Source organism: Daphnia carinata, chromosome 7 (genome assembly GCF_022539665.2).
Source record: "Daphnia carinata strain CSIRO-1 chromosome 7, CSIRO_AGI_Dcar_HiC_V3, whole genome shotgun sequence".
In the NCBI taxonomy this organism is placed as follows: Eukaryota; Metazoa; Arthropoda; class Branchiopoda; order Diplostraca; family Daphniidae; genus Daphnia; species Daphnia carinata.
Window position 1 is genome coordinate 11075358 of NC_081337.1, and position 12892 is coordinate 11088249.

Below are 12892 nucleotides of genomic sequence, written 5' to 3' on the forward strand. Positions count from 1 at the left end.
ATTATTAGTTCCTCGATCTCCTCATTCTCTGCCTCTATTTCTCTAATAAGGCTCTGTTTTATGAAGGATCTTTGACTCCCTGAGTCAATTATCCCCAGTACTCGTATTCTTTTCTTGTTTCTTTTTTGAAGTAATGCTGTAAATGTCGGTAGCCCACCTGTTGTCTGTGCGAGGTTCGTGTTGGTGTCTATTGTTACTGATCTGCTGATGGACCCTTGTGAGGACTGTGTTCTGTTTGTTCCATTATGCGGTCTCTGTCGGGCTAGGAACTGCACTGGGCTGTAATCCAGGCTATTGGAGTTCCTGCATGGCCCTCTCGCTATACAGTGTTCTGTCCGATGTGATTTCCCGAGGCATTTCATGCATCGCTCTCTCATATATCGTTCTTCTAGGCTGCGGTGTATTCGCCGTACATCTGTGATGAATTTGATTTTGCTGGCAGAAACTGAACGGTGCAAGGCTGAACGTCGTTTCTTTTCTTGTGTTTTATACCACCTGAGGTCTTCTTGTTGTACTCTCTTCCATTTCCCTGAGCCGGAGTGCTTTGTCCAACTCATTGAGAATCATATCCAGTGTTGGCTTGTTAGCGCTAGTTTTGTATTTGTGAAGCCGTCGTATATATTCTGCAGCTGGTCAGTCGTTGGTGCGTCGTTTAACCTTACTGCCACAATGCTGCTAAGCTCATGTCGTCGTCGTCAAAGTGCAGGTGTGCGATGAGTTCGGCGGCCTTTTCTTTTAGACTGATATGCAGGCACTAGAATTTCTCTACTTCCGTTAACTTTGTGTCTAGGTCGTAGGCTGCCAACATCGCTCTCCAGGATTTCCATGACGTGATCTCCCCGTTGAACGTTGGCAGTGGTAGGGCCGTTCTTACCACTGATGACTGTATGTCATTTTTTTTGTTCTTTTCTCGTAACGTTTTCATCTTTTCTTTGTAGACCTCCTCTATTTCTTATTCTTTTGTCTTGTACTTTCTCTACCGCTGTTGACACCAGCGCTAGTTTTCATTTATTGCCATCATCACCTCCATCTTCTAACAATACCGTCTTATGGGGTTGCTTTCTTGGCCGGGCATGCTGCCTTCTCGTAATTCCCTTGCGTCTTCTCTAACCTTGTCTTTAATTGCTTTTATTTCTCCCCTTACGTTCTCTACTATCGTCGGGATGTGACCTTCCCATGGTAAACCCTGTCTTGCCTGCTCAATCAGCTCTGCTGCCGAATTTAGGTCGCCGTTGCTACGTTTATCGATTTCTTTTGTCATGTCCGTCATCGAAGATAGCATCTGCTCTATGTTATTGTAGCCTGTTATTTTGGTCTCTAAATCCGTGACTCGGTCTGTGACTATTTCTAAATGCTCTTTTACGCATTCTTCCGTGGTTCTTTTTCTAGTTTATCTAGCTTCCGCTTATCTGCAGCGAAGTCGTGGCATGAGACCCCAGTAGATTTCTTATTTTCCCTATCTCAACCTCTATGGTTAAGAGTCTGTTTTCAACCTGGTAGTCGTTGCGCGGGCTGTTCCCCTTCCTCCGATGACTCCAACTTGCCTCCCCGGTGCTTGAATGGTTTTCCGTTCGGCTCTATCTTCTTTTCTTCCCGCGCTCTCCCTAGAAACAGTTAACAAATTACAATCGCATATCCCGGGCTACCGGCCTTTCTTCTTTCGGCAATGCGATTAAAATCCATCTTTTTCCGTCGACGTTGATGCTCATGTCGTCCTGTGACTTGTCTGTCCTATCTCCGAGCTTGGTTAGATTCTTTCTCCTAGGGCTCCTGTATCTCCGTTTCACGGTTCACCTATTCTGTGTGCCGCCGTTTCCAATGTTCCTCTGGCCAATGCTCTTTTATCTCCGTCTATTGGTCCCACTTGTTTCTTTGTCGTGTTGTCTTCTCTCTCTATTTTTCAGACCCTGGGCGTGGGTCGGGCGTCGGAATTTCCGACATACCTCGACCCAACCTACGGTCGTTCCGTCAAGATTATGGCAGAATCAGGCCGAGTAACGGTTTTGATGAACGGGATTTTCTTGCCCGTGGTGCCGGTTGAGGTCTTTGGAGTGGTATAGCGAATTACAATTACCGTCGTAACAGTTTTCGTGAAGAATAAGATGACGTAGAGGATAGAAAGTAGACGGATAAAGTCAGCGAGCACGAGCCACACCGTCAGAGTTTAGATCCAGGAAATAAACAGAGAACCTGCAGAGTAGTAAGGGTAGTATAGGCCACCGCCAGAAGAGGGTGAGGTAGAAGACCGCGACGATCAAGATCGTTTGCAGGGGTTCTTTAATTGGCTATGGCACACAAACAATCGAAGGTCACAGAGTTTGGCAGGGCAGTCTACGGCCAGGTAGTCAGCCCCATCGAGCCCATTAAGGCCGGGTTCATCATAAGATCAGATTCCAGAGCCCCCTACGAAGCTTTACCATTGAAAGTGCCACAAAAGGTAACCGGAGCTGCTGTATGTAGTTAAAAGCAGTCAATGCGGCGGAAAAGTCGCTGATCATGAAACAGCTTAACAACATGGATATTGGCCCACCACTTGTAGACTTTTATACCCGCACTCTTTCTTTTTGTAAAGGTTGCATTACAGCAGTGGTCTCTAGCCTATCATCACGTTGCCCGACAGAGAAGGCAATGAGGTAGAAGACCGCGACGATCAAGATCGTTTGCAGGGGTTCTTTATTGTTCATTATTTGTAATTCCAGAAAAAAACGAGAGGAGGTCGACTGACTGGGGCCAGTTCCTGGTTACGAGGAGGCCAAAGATACGATTTTCATCCCCCTCTGTTACGTGTCCTAAACACCTGGCGGAAAAACAAGTGGGTACTAGTTTGTTAGCTTTTGTGGGTCGTTGGAGGGAGGTAACGGGCGATCAATGGATCATGGATAGCCTAGCGCATGAACGTTAAACTTGATTCGATACGTTGTCAAACATGTGTGACAGAGATGAAAAAACTCAGAGAGATCGACGCATCTGTTATCTTTTGTAATTCCAAAAAAAATCGGGTGGGTTTAGGCCTATCATTACTCTGAAGCCCTTAAGGCAACTTGTTCGATACGAAACATTCAAGATGAAAAAACTAGAATCGGCTCGTTATCTTTTAAGGAAAGGGGATTGGATGATGAAGCTAGATATAAAGATTGCCTACCTGACGGTACTTGTTTGTTGTACAGCCCACCAAAAGTTTTTGCGTTTCCAGTGGACGGAGCGTTTATTCCAATTCGCCTGTCTGGCCTTTGGCGTACCTTCGCGCCAAGGATTTTTACTGAAACTTTTAATGTTGTTATGGGTTTCTTGAGGGGGTTTTCGTCGACCTACCGTACTTTAAAGCGAAAGAAGTTAAGGACATGCTTGAGGCGGCGCTTGCGGCGGAATCAACTTCCTTGAGAAAATTCGCGTCTATCATGGGCAACTTTACTTGGGCGACAGGCGCGATTCCATACGCTCAAGCGCATTACCGCAGATTGAACGATTCGACATCAAACGGGTGCAGACGGCCAATTTCTATTTGACTGAGTAGCTGCTCACTCAGCGTAGTCGCGGGAGGATCTGGGCTGGAGAGTGATTAATCTATGCACAACACAAGATAAAGTTTCCTTTCTCCACACCGGACCTCGAGATTTATTCTGATCCTTTGCTATCAGGGTGGGCTCCATGCTGTGATAACATCAAAACTAAAGGGTCATGGATGCTAGCGGATAAAAAAAGCATATTAACGAGCTCGAACTATTAGCAGAGTTGTTTGAGGTACAGGCTTTCGGTACTCTGTCTAAGAATATCTCAATTCGAATATTCTTGGACAATTCGACAACTGTAGCCTATATTAATCATTGCGGGGGTTCTCGAACTCCAGTTCTGACTAACAACTTGGTGTGAGAATCGCTACAGATCCCTGGAGGCAGTTCACGTAGCGAGCATGTTAAATATATTGTAAATATATCAAACAAGCAACTCTTCTACTTTACCAAGCGAATCAGAAGCAGCTGATTCAACTAGTCATAAGATGGACTTACAAGCACAAGAAGGTGAATATTTAACATTTTTTCCAATTATTAACGCTGCTGCAATATTGTTTTTCTTCTTTTCATAGTAGTCTCACCTCAGGACAGTGTGTCAGTACTTGGACTTGATTATGCCACTGATTAATCAACCTATGCAAGTTCAGCAACTGAATCAGAAGCAACTGATTCAAGTTTTCAGAATATGGATTTTCAATAACAAGAAGATGAATATTTAAAATGTTTACCAATAATTAACCCTGCTGCAATACTGTTTTTCTTCTTTTCATAGTAGTCTGACTCGAGGACAGTGTGCTAGTATGTGGACTGGATTATGCCACTGATCAACCAACCTATGCAAGTTCAGTAACCGAATCAGAAGCAACTAATTCAAGTTTTTATAACATGGATTTGCAAGGACAAGAAGGTAAATATTAAAATTTTACCAATGAGTAACCCACCAGAATTTTTTTTTCTTCTTTCATAGTAATGTCGGATAAGGACAGTGTGCCAGTACGTGGACTTAATTATATCACTGACCATCAAGTTAATTAAACTTAAACAACCGAATCAGAAGCAACTTATTCTAATTGCTGTTCGGTGGATCCAGAGCCAAAATCAAATGTTGCCGAGCATCAGTATGTTTGTGTTGATCCTCTTATTCAAGTGGAAACGAGCCTTTTTTTTCTGAATGGTGAGTAATTTCCTGCCTTACCCTGGAATAACATTCTAACAACCATTTTATTTTCAGGAACAAACGCTACAAGGTTGCTCATTGATTCGTTACCAGGCGTTGTTCTACTTCCTAGCAACTGGCGTTGGGATCTTGTCAACAACAGCTGTTACACCACGATTCTATCGGGAAAGGAGTTCATATCAAAAATCGGATTGTGGTCCTACAAATGCAAATCTGTATGTAACAGAGACGACAAACAGTGCTCTAACTGCCGAGTAGAGGAAAGGAAACTGAAACGTATGAAGGAGTCTCAGTCTCACAAGTTAATTTCTCTTAACAAGAGGCTAAGAGCCAATGACAGGGGAATTCAGCGATTCGTTGTGTACGGAAAAATACTGACGGACATTCCCACGTCCGAACCAGACCGGGAGTCTGAGAGGGGAGAAAACGGCACGACAGATAAGCAAACGAGGCTGGTAGACGGAGAGGAAAGAAGAGTGGCCGGAGGAGCATCAAAAGCAGCGTCCCATAAAATAGGTAGGCCGGTAACGGGGATACAGAAACCCCAGAAGGGAAAATCATGGTAGACCCGGCCATGGAAGGCAGACAGGTCGCCTTACGACGTGATCTTAAGCGTTAGCGGGGAATGATGTGTTCAAGCCACATGACCAGCAAAAAGGAAAGCTCGTAGGCCGGGGAATGTGTTTGTAATTTGCTGACTTTTTTACATATATGTAGAACGGTCTCTAGCGCTCGGAGACCGAACCGAGTGTTAGAAACTAACGGGTGAAAAAGAAGATATAGCTGGGGGAAAATTCCTTCGAGCATCCGTCAAGCAAGGTTGGAATTGTAGGAGGAAAACGATCATCCCCCGGCCGAAATAAAGAAAACTAGCGGTGACCTCTGAACCAGCGTTTAAAATTATGTGCTGTCCATTATGTAAAATTGTCAAAGATGGTTTTTCCTGTATGCGTATATTAGGGCAGGTTAGGCCTAAGTAATACACACACAACTTTACACCGAAGCCGGGAGTCGTTCCTTCATTTTGGTAGCCTGTATTTGTTCTAGGTACTATTTCCTTCGTCCGGTTGTTCCGCTGTCTACCTGTGCCCGCCTACCTTTCGCGCCGTCTGCCCGCTGTGCCCGTCTACTCGCCGTGCTTATCGCCGGACTACTACTTCCGTCGACCGTCCCTGTCAGGTCCAGCCAGCCCTACCGTTCTACCCGAACCTCCGGACTCCGTTTGTTTAAGTATACAATTGTTTTCGATTTCTACACTAATTTCAGTGAACGCCCTTACCTCCTCGTGTGTCCGCGATCATAAGTCCGTCCACACGTAAAGGTGGTTGTGACCCCCATAACGGTACCGGTCTACCCAAGATAACTCTCCCGTACCGTACGGCAGACATAGGCTGGTACTATAGCAGAACTAGGCCACCCTCAACAATTATCATATCTGAGTTGGCAGTCTCCGACAGTGGGTTACTCCACAGGTACCATAAGGCATTAGATATCTTTGAATTTAAGATAATTTTTAGATTTTCAATAGAATGTTAAACTGAATATAAACAATCTACGGTGAAGTTTTGCTGTACAAAATCAAAATCCCAAAATCAACTATCAGAAAAGATGAAAAAACTACCCCACCAGGTGTTTTATTAAATATTACCTTTCATCCTTTCTAGCAGAATAATTATTTAACTTTATCAACTTTTGGGATCATTTTATCAACTTTTGGAATCACTTTATCATTACCCTAGTGATACACTGACTGGTTATTGACTATTCATTCCATATATGACAATAAGGGAAAGTTATTAGTTTCATTTCATTCATAGTTGAATTATTATTAATTTACATTTTGAATTTCCGTAAGAAACTCTCCTAAAATTCTTGAATAATGCAAATTTGTATTGTTTGAAAAATACATATTCTGATAGAATTATGCTGGAAACTGAAATCAACGTTTTTATTGTTAATTTTTGTTTGCAGCAACAATCTGTCATAAGAACATTCTTTCATCAAACGAAAGCGCTGAAGAAGGAACAGTACGGTAAAGGAATGCGCTATGAGGCCGTATTTCTACTAGAAGCTTAAGATGAAGAGCAATGCCGCATTTAAGCAGCTCCAGAACAGCAAGATCCTTCCATTGCCTTCTCCATCTACGATGAGAAAACTAAGAAGTTCATCTAATTGTGGTTTGGTTTTAATGAATTGGCATTTGACAACATAGAGAGTGCCCTTAAAGTTTTTTTAAAAGAAGATGTATCTAGGTACGGTTGTTTAATGTGGGACGAAGTATACTTAGTGAAGGGTGTAAAATTTGATCCCCGACGCCGCATTTGAGATGGAGTTGTTAATTACGGATCGGAGTTTGTTGATTTGCCTGACAATGCCGTCGTGGAACATGCCCTTGTTCTTGTTTTTCATCAATACAAACCATCATGGATAAAGCCCATCGCCTCTTTTGCAACTAATGGAGCTGCGCCATTTTATATCGGATTGCGATGAAAACAATCACGTCATTGTACCTAAAAGCGGCAATCGTGAAGAACGTTGTTTATGATGGACACCAATCTAATAAGGGAGCTATACAACTATTCAACGCCTCTGTCAAGGAATTTACTAATTACGTGAAACCGTATTTTCTTCATGCGATGGATCCGAGTATCAAGATTTGGTACTTTTTCGACGTACCACATTTGTTAAAGTGCGTTTGAATTCACCGGTTAACTCACCACCGTTGTCAGGTATGTAATAAGCAATTCAAATTATGAAAGCATATATTCAAATATATAAAAATAAATTCCTTCCTTTGGTATGCGTCAAAAATAGTGGATTTCCAACATTACGAACAACTCCCAACCTGGAAAAGCATAACGGCCTGTGGACTTTCTTCCGGCTAACAGAAGGACAACTTAAGCCAAACTGGCAAAAGATGACTATGAGTAAAGCGGCAAATTTATTTTCCCGACACGTTGCCATGGCCTTCAAGCATTACCGCGAAAAACCAGAAACTGGAATAGATTTTAAATGTAAAACACAGAATAAACAATAATTTCTTCTTAATAAATAAATTTAAAAGATTTAGTACTGCCACCGCTGAGAGAATGACCCTTCTCTTAAAAGATTGCTTTGATATTCTCAACGTTTCCCAAAGATGGTATCATCAAATCATCGTAGATAATGAAGAAAGAAAAGCTGCAAAAAATGTTATACATCATAGACGTCACGGAGCAAATTTCTAATGATGCAGAGCATGATGAACTGTCGGTTATCAAATTTATGTTCGATACTAGTTTGGTGGTTTGGCGATTAGTCATCCACAGTTCCATTGGCTTGATTGACGAATTATTTGCAGCAGAATATAACTTTGTGCTGACTGGGCGGTTCAATCAAGATCCGATTGAGGTTAATTTATAAATAACATCTTACTGGAATCAGAAGACAATCAAATAATTATTTTTTTAGAATTTGTTCGGCATCGTGCAGTCAATTGATAACCATCCAACCGCACATTCTTGGCTCCATATTTATCGTATACCTTCCCTCTACAACCCTACGAAGGTTGCAATACGAAATACGAATGTTAATGGAAAGGACGCTGGGAAAATTTTGGGCGCCTACAAGCACTGCCTCATCCATAAGTTTCATGAGTGTGGTAAGTAAGCAAAATTGATGAAGAAGGACCTGACAGACAGCTTACAAAAGGAATTGATTTCCCGTTAAACGAGCGATATTCCTGACAGGAAGTCAGATAAAACTGGAGACCAGCTAGTGTACGAGCTCTACGGATACATTATTTGCATATGCCAAGAAGTCTGTGATACCTGCAAAGATTGCAATCATATGATGACAACAGAAGAATCTAATATCAAGGACTTCCTACCAGCACAACAAACTTGCCAGAGGAGATATGGTGCATTGAAGTGCGCAACATTTGCAATTTTTAAAACAATTCGTGAAGTTGAAAACGTGATTGACTCTCATTTTACCTCTGCTGACGACATCTTCGATCGTGATAGTTACGAAAAAGTATCGTCGCAGATTCAGGAACTGAATTTAATCCTTATTTCCTGTGCAAATCACCCAGGCACACTTCATTACCTCATAATGGAGTATGTACAAATTTGGTTTCATATTGAAGCAACCCGCTACCAAAATTTTCATTTTTCAAAATTGAATGTTGGTATTCTTCACCATAACAAGCTCTCCGAAGTTGTATCCATTAAAAACAAAGATATAAATGTGATAAACAAATAAATGTGATATTTCAATCAACATTGAATTGTAATTGTCTATTTTATTATCAATGGGTCAAAGGAAATTTAGCTAAAGATTGTAATGTATCGTATACTTAATAATAGTGGACTAGTTTTCATGTAAACATATACTGTAAACATATGTATAAGCGTTAAAATGACCATATATTCGTCCGGTGACAAATCTCTAGTTAAGAAGTACGTGAATAAAAAGTCTACGTGAATAATATAAGGACTCCCGATAAACTTTAAAGTTAAATATGTTAGTTAGACTATTCCATGTATGGCTACAATTATTATTCCATGGGACAGGATTCCGATTATTGCAATAAGGAGCAAAATGGGCTTTTGGGAGCGTAAATCTCCGGTATCGGTAACTTGCAACATGTAACTGTACAAATGTTTCACCTTGAACCATCATTAGAATGTAAAAATCAAAATGTAAAATTAAATAGTGCGAAATGTGTAAGGATAAAACGGAGTGTTGACTAACTTCAATCCCACCTATATTGGATTTCAAACATAGGGCAAAGGCCAAAGTTAGGTCGTTTCCTGTTTAGTACTACATAACATTGCAAATTGAGGGAAACCGTTTAGCCTCCAAGGTCAGCAGACGTCACTCGGTTGAACTAACTCATGAATCATACACACGTTAAAGTGACCTGCCCTACGTTAATGTTTATCAAATGGCAAAGATCCACCCCCATCCACCGCATTCGTAAAAGAAACGTTAAAAAAACAATCGTGAAAGTGAAGAGCAGTGCACGTCTAACCTCGGGGGAAACTTTAGCTCAAGCTCGAAGGGCCAGAAAGACGGCTATTGGACAGGTGTATACCTTCTAACGGGTCACGCTTCGCCTCAACGAGGAGATCGAAAAAATTTCTCGAGACCTCGTCAACGTTCACGTTCACTTGATAGCCGGGACCGAGAGCTTAATGCGTGGGTACATTGGGTCTCTTAGCCGGGAAATGGCAACAGAATCCCAGGTTCCCATGTCAGTCGCGCAACCAAATGGATTCAAGTACGTGGTGCCTAATCACGTCTCCTTCATTTTTTGCTTTTCCAAAGCTCATGTCGAAGGCGTGACGTCATGCAATAGGCGCATCGCGGACTGCGACGATTTTATGCTGCTGAAAACTCAAGACCGCCTGTAAATTTTGTTTTTGCAGCATAGGTTTTTTGGCTGTTTCTTGCCGCTGGTGGTTATATGACGCTGGCCACACGAAACTCACCGTCCCTTCACCCGAGCATCACCTACTCCTTGTTGGTTAGGTCTACAAAGAGGTGCTCCCAACCAAACACTAAGGTCTACTTATAAGATCCATAGGAAGTTTTCTCGTTCATTTTGCTTTCAATACAGTTTTTGTTTCTTTCGGTTTTTGTTAAACCTGTAAACAGTTGGACCCGCTATCACCTACGATGCTGCCCTCATAGACAGAGTTGTAGTAGGCTTATTGGGCCTGCCTGTCCTTATTGTGGCGTATTTTATGTCAGTATTGCGTCATAGTTATCGGTTCAGTCGTCCACAGTTCAGTTCAGTATTTGACAGTAAAGTCATGTAATATCAAAATCATATCAATTTTATATGTTCCCGTTTCTCAGATATCATTTCCAGCTCCTTAGATATATTAAAGCTGAGATATTCAATAATCATCGTTACATTTTCATCCAAATCATACTTTCATTTTTCATCTCTAAATCTGTGCCCCTCTAACATGCAAGAAGAGTGCCGCACAAGTAGAGAGAAACGTTTGGAGTATAAGAGGAAACGAGCACAGCAAGCACTTTTGGCTGATGCCGAGCAAAGACTAACTAACGATAATAATTTGGCTAAAAGTAAAGCTTCTGTTTTTTCACACACACCTGCAAATCCTAAGGTGGTAGCGTTCAGAGCAGTGGCTAAGCGGACGCAGAAAGAAGATGTCGCAGCAACTCTGCCTGTCGAGAAACGTTTGAAGGATATAATTTTAAAAAGTTTGATGTTTAAAATGTAACAAAAATATTACACTATTTTTTCAAGACATTTTTCGAAGAAGCATTAGAAAAAGTCTTCCCCGTGTTGAAACTGGCCTGCCCATTCTTAATCAAGAAAACTCAGTTTGCAGAGGAAAACGATCCTCCTCTTTAAAAAGAAACTAATATATTTTCCCACAATCAACAACAGAAATAGACATCGAGGAAGAGTCTCTCAGGATAAAAAACAGCATCCAGCATAAAAAAAGACGATTAAGATTTTATTTTTAAAAACTCTGTCAAAAATATATTAATTATTGACCTTTTTTTCTAAATAGGGTTAGAGCTTCAACGTCAAAAAAAATAATTGATTTTTAACTTTTAACAAACCTATAAACTAATGCCTCATTGTTAAATGTTTAAATGTCTGGAAAAAGAGAGTCTCCAGTTCTTTTTTTGTTTGTCTTCTAATGCCCCAGGCCTAAGATGACAAATATCTAATGATAAATATTTAATACACTAGTCACCCATTTTGTTCAACGGCGACTTTTTACAGCGCGGAAAAATTTCGTCTCATATCGATATCAAGTCTGGAACCACTGCTATCCGTGTCTGAATACGAACCTCTACCACTGAGCTACAATTTCTTAAAACATTGTCTTATAAATACCTATATAATCGTTTATTTCATGGAGGTTGAAGGGGAAAATTTTTTACTATTTGTAAGTTATATTATTTACAAACGATGCTTCAGAACGACATGATGTATAAAAGTGATTTTCTGTATGAAGTCTTGAACACCGATCTCCCGCATCGCAAACCGAAACTTACCGCTTACGCACCATAATGACTAACTAGATCGGCAGCGTATAGCACTGCCATTTTTGTATTCATCTTCCACATCCTTTTATAAGCAAAAGTATAGACAGCAACGAGAAAAAGTAATAGGTTAGTGGCATAGGATCGGATCCAGATACGGATTGCAGTGGTTCTAACTCGATGTGAGACGAAATATTGCCCGCGCTGTTAAGGCGCTGTTGAACAAAGTGGGTGACTGAGGATAATATTTATTTCATTAGATATTTGTCATCTTAGCCTGGGGCATGGGGGTTGTGACACAAAAAAAGCTATTTTCGCGAAACACTTTTTCCAGACATTTTTACCGTTAGATGAGGCATTAAAAATGATCTGCTAAAAATGATTCCCAACTTATAGCGTTTTTCGCCGATCCGATCTTTCCCATTTAAAAAATCGGATCAATAATTAATATATTTTGATCGGAGATGGCTTTTAAAAATAAAATTGATCGGCGCGGCTTTTTATGCAGGATACTGTACATTATCCTGCACAACAAGGAGAACACCGATTTATTCTGGAAAAGCCATCTGTGGGAAAATATATTTGTTTGCTTTTTAAAGAGAAGTAGGATAGGTTTGGTGCAAACCACTTTAAGTTGGGTTGGGTAGTTTACAAGACACCTTTTTCTAATGCCCCAAGTGATCCGAAAAATGTCTGAAAAAATAGTGTATACTGTATTTTTGTTAAGATTTTATCCTTTAAATAAGTTTTTATTTTGAGGACTATGTTCTTAACTGATCGAAATTTAAATACTTCATTTTTTGGTATTGGTAAAATTGCAAAAAAAATCAAGATAATTTGACCGTCGACCACCCAGGTTAAAGAGAAAAATGTCTGTAATAATCACACATGACATCCTCAGTTTCGAAAGTAATTTTGCCCGCAAATCGTGTGAAATCAGAATTCCTTAGGATATGAAAATAGACCGAGGCAGTGTGCACAGCCACACACAGCTCCTATCTTTTGCTCGGAAACTGTTACCACGAACAGAGAGCGGAAATAAAATTCAATTTAATGAAAACAAAAAATTGCTAATTTCCCTGCAACGTACAGTAAGAAACAAAAAAAACTTAGTGTTAGTTAAAATCCATTAAGAGTTGAATTTTGTGGTATTGTGCATTTTATCTGGGCTCATTATTTCGAGAAGCGA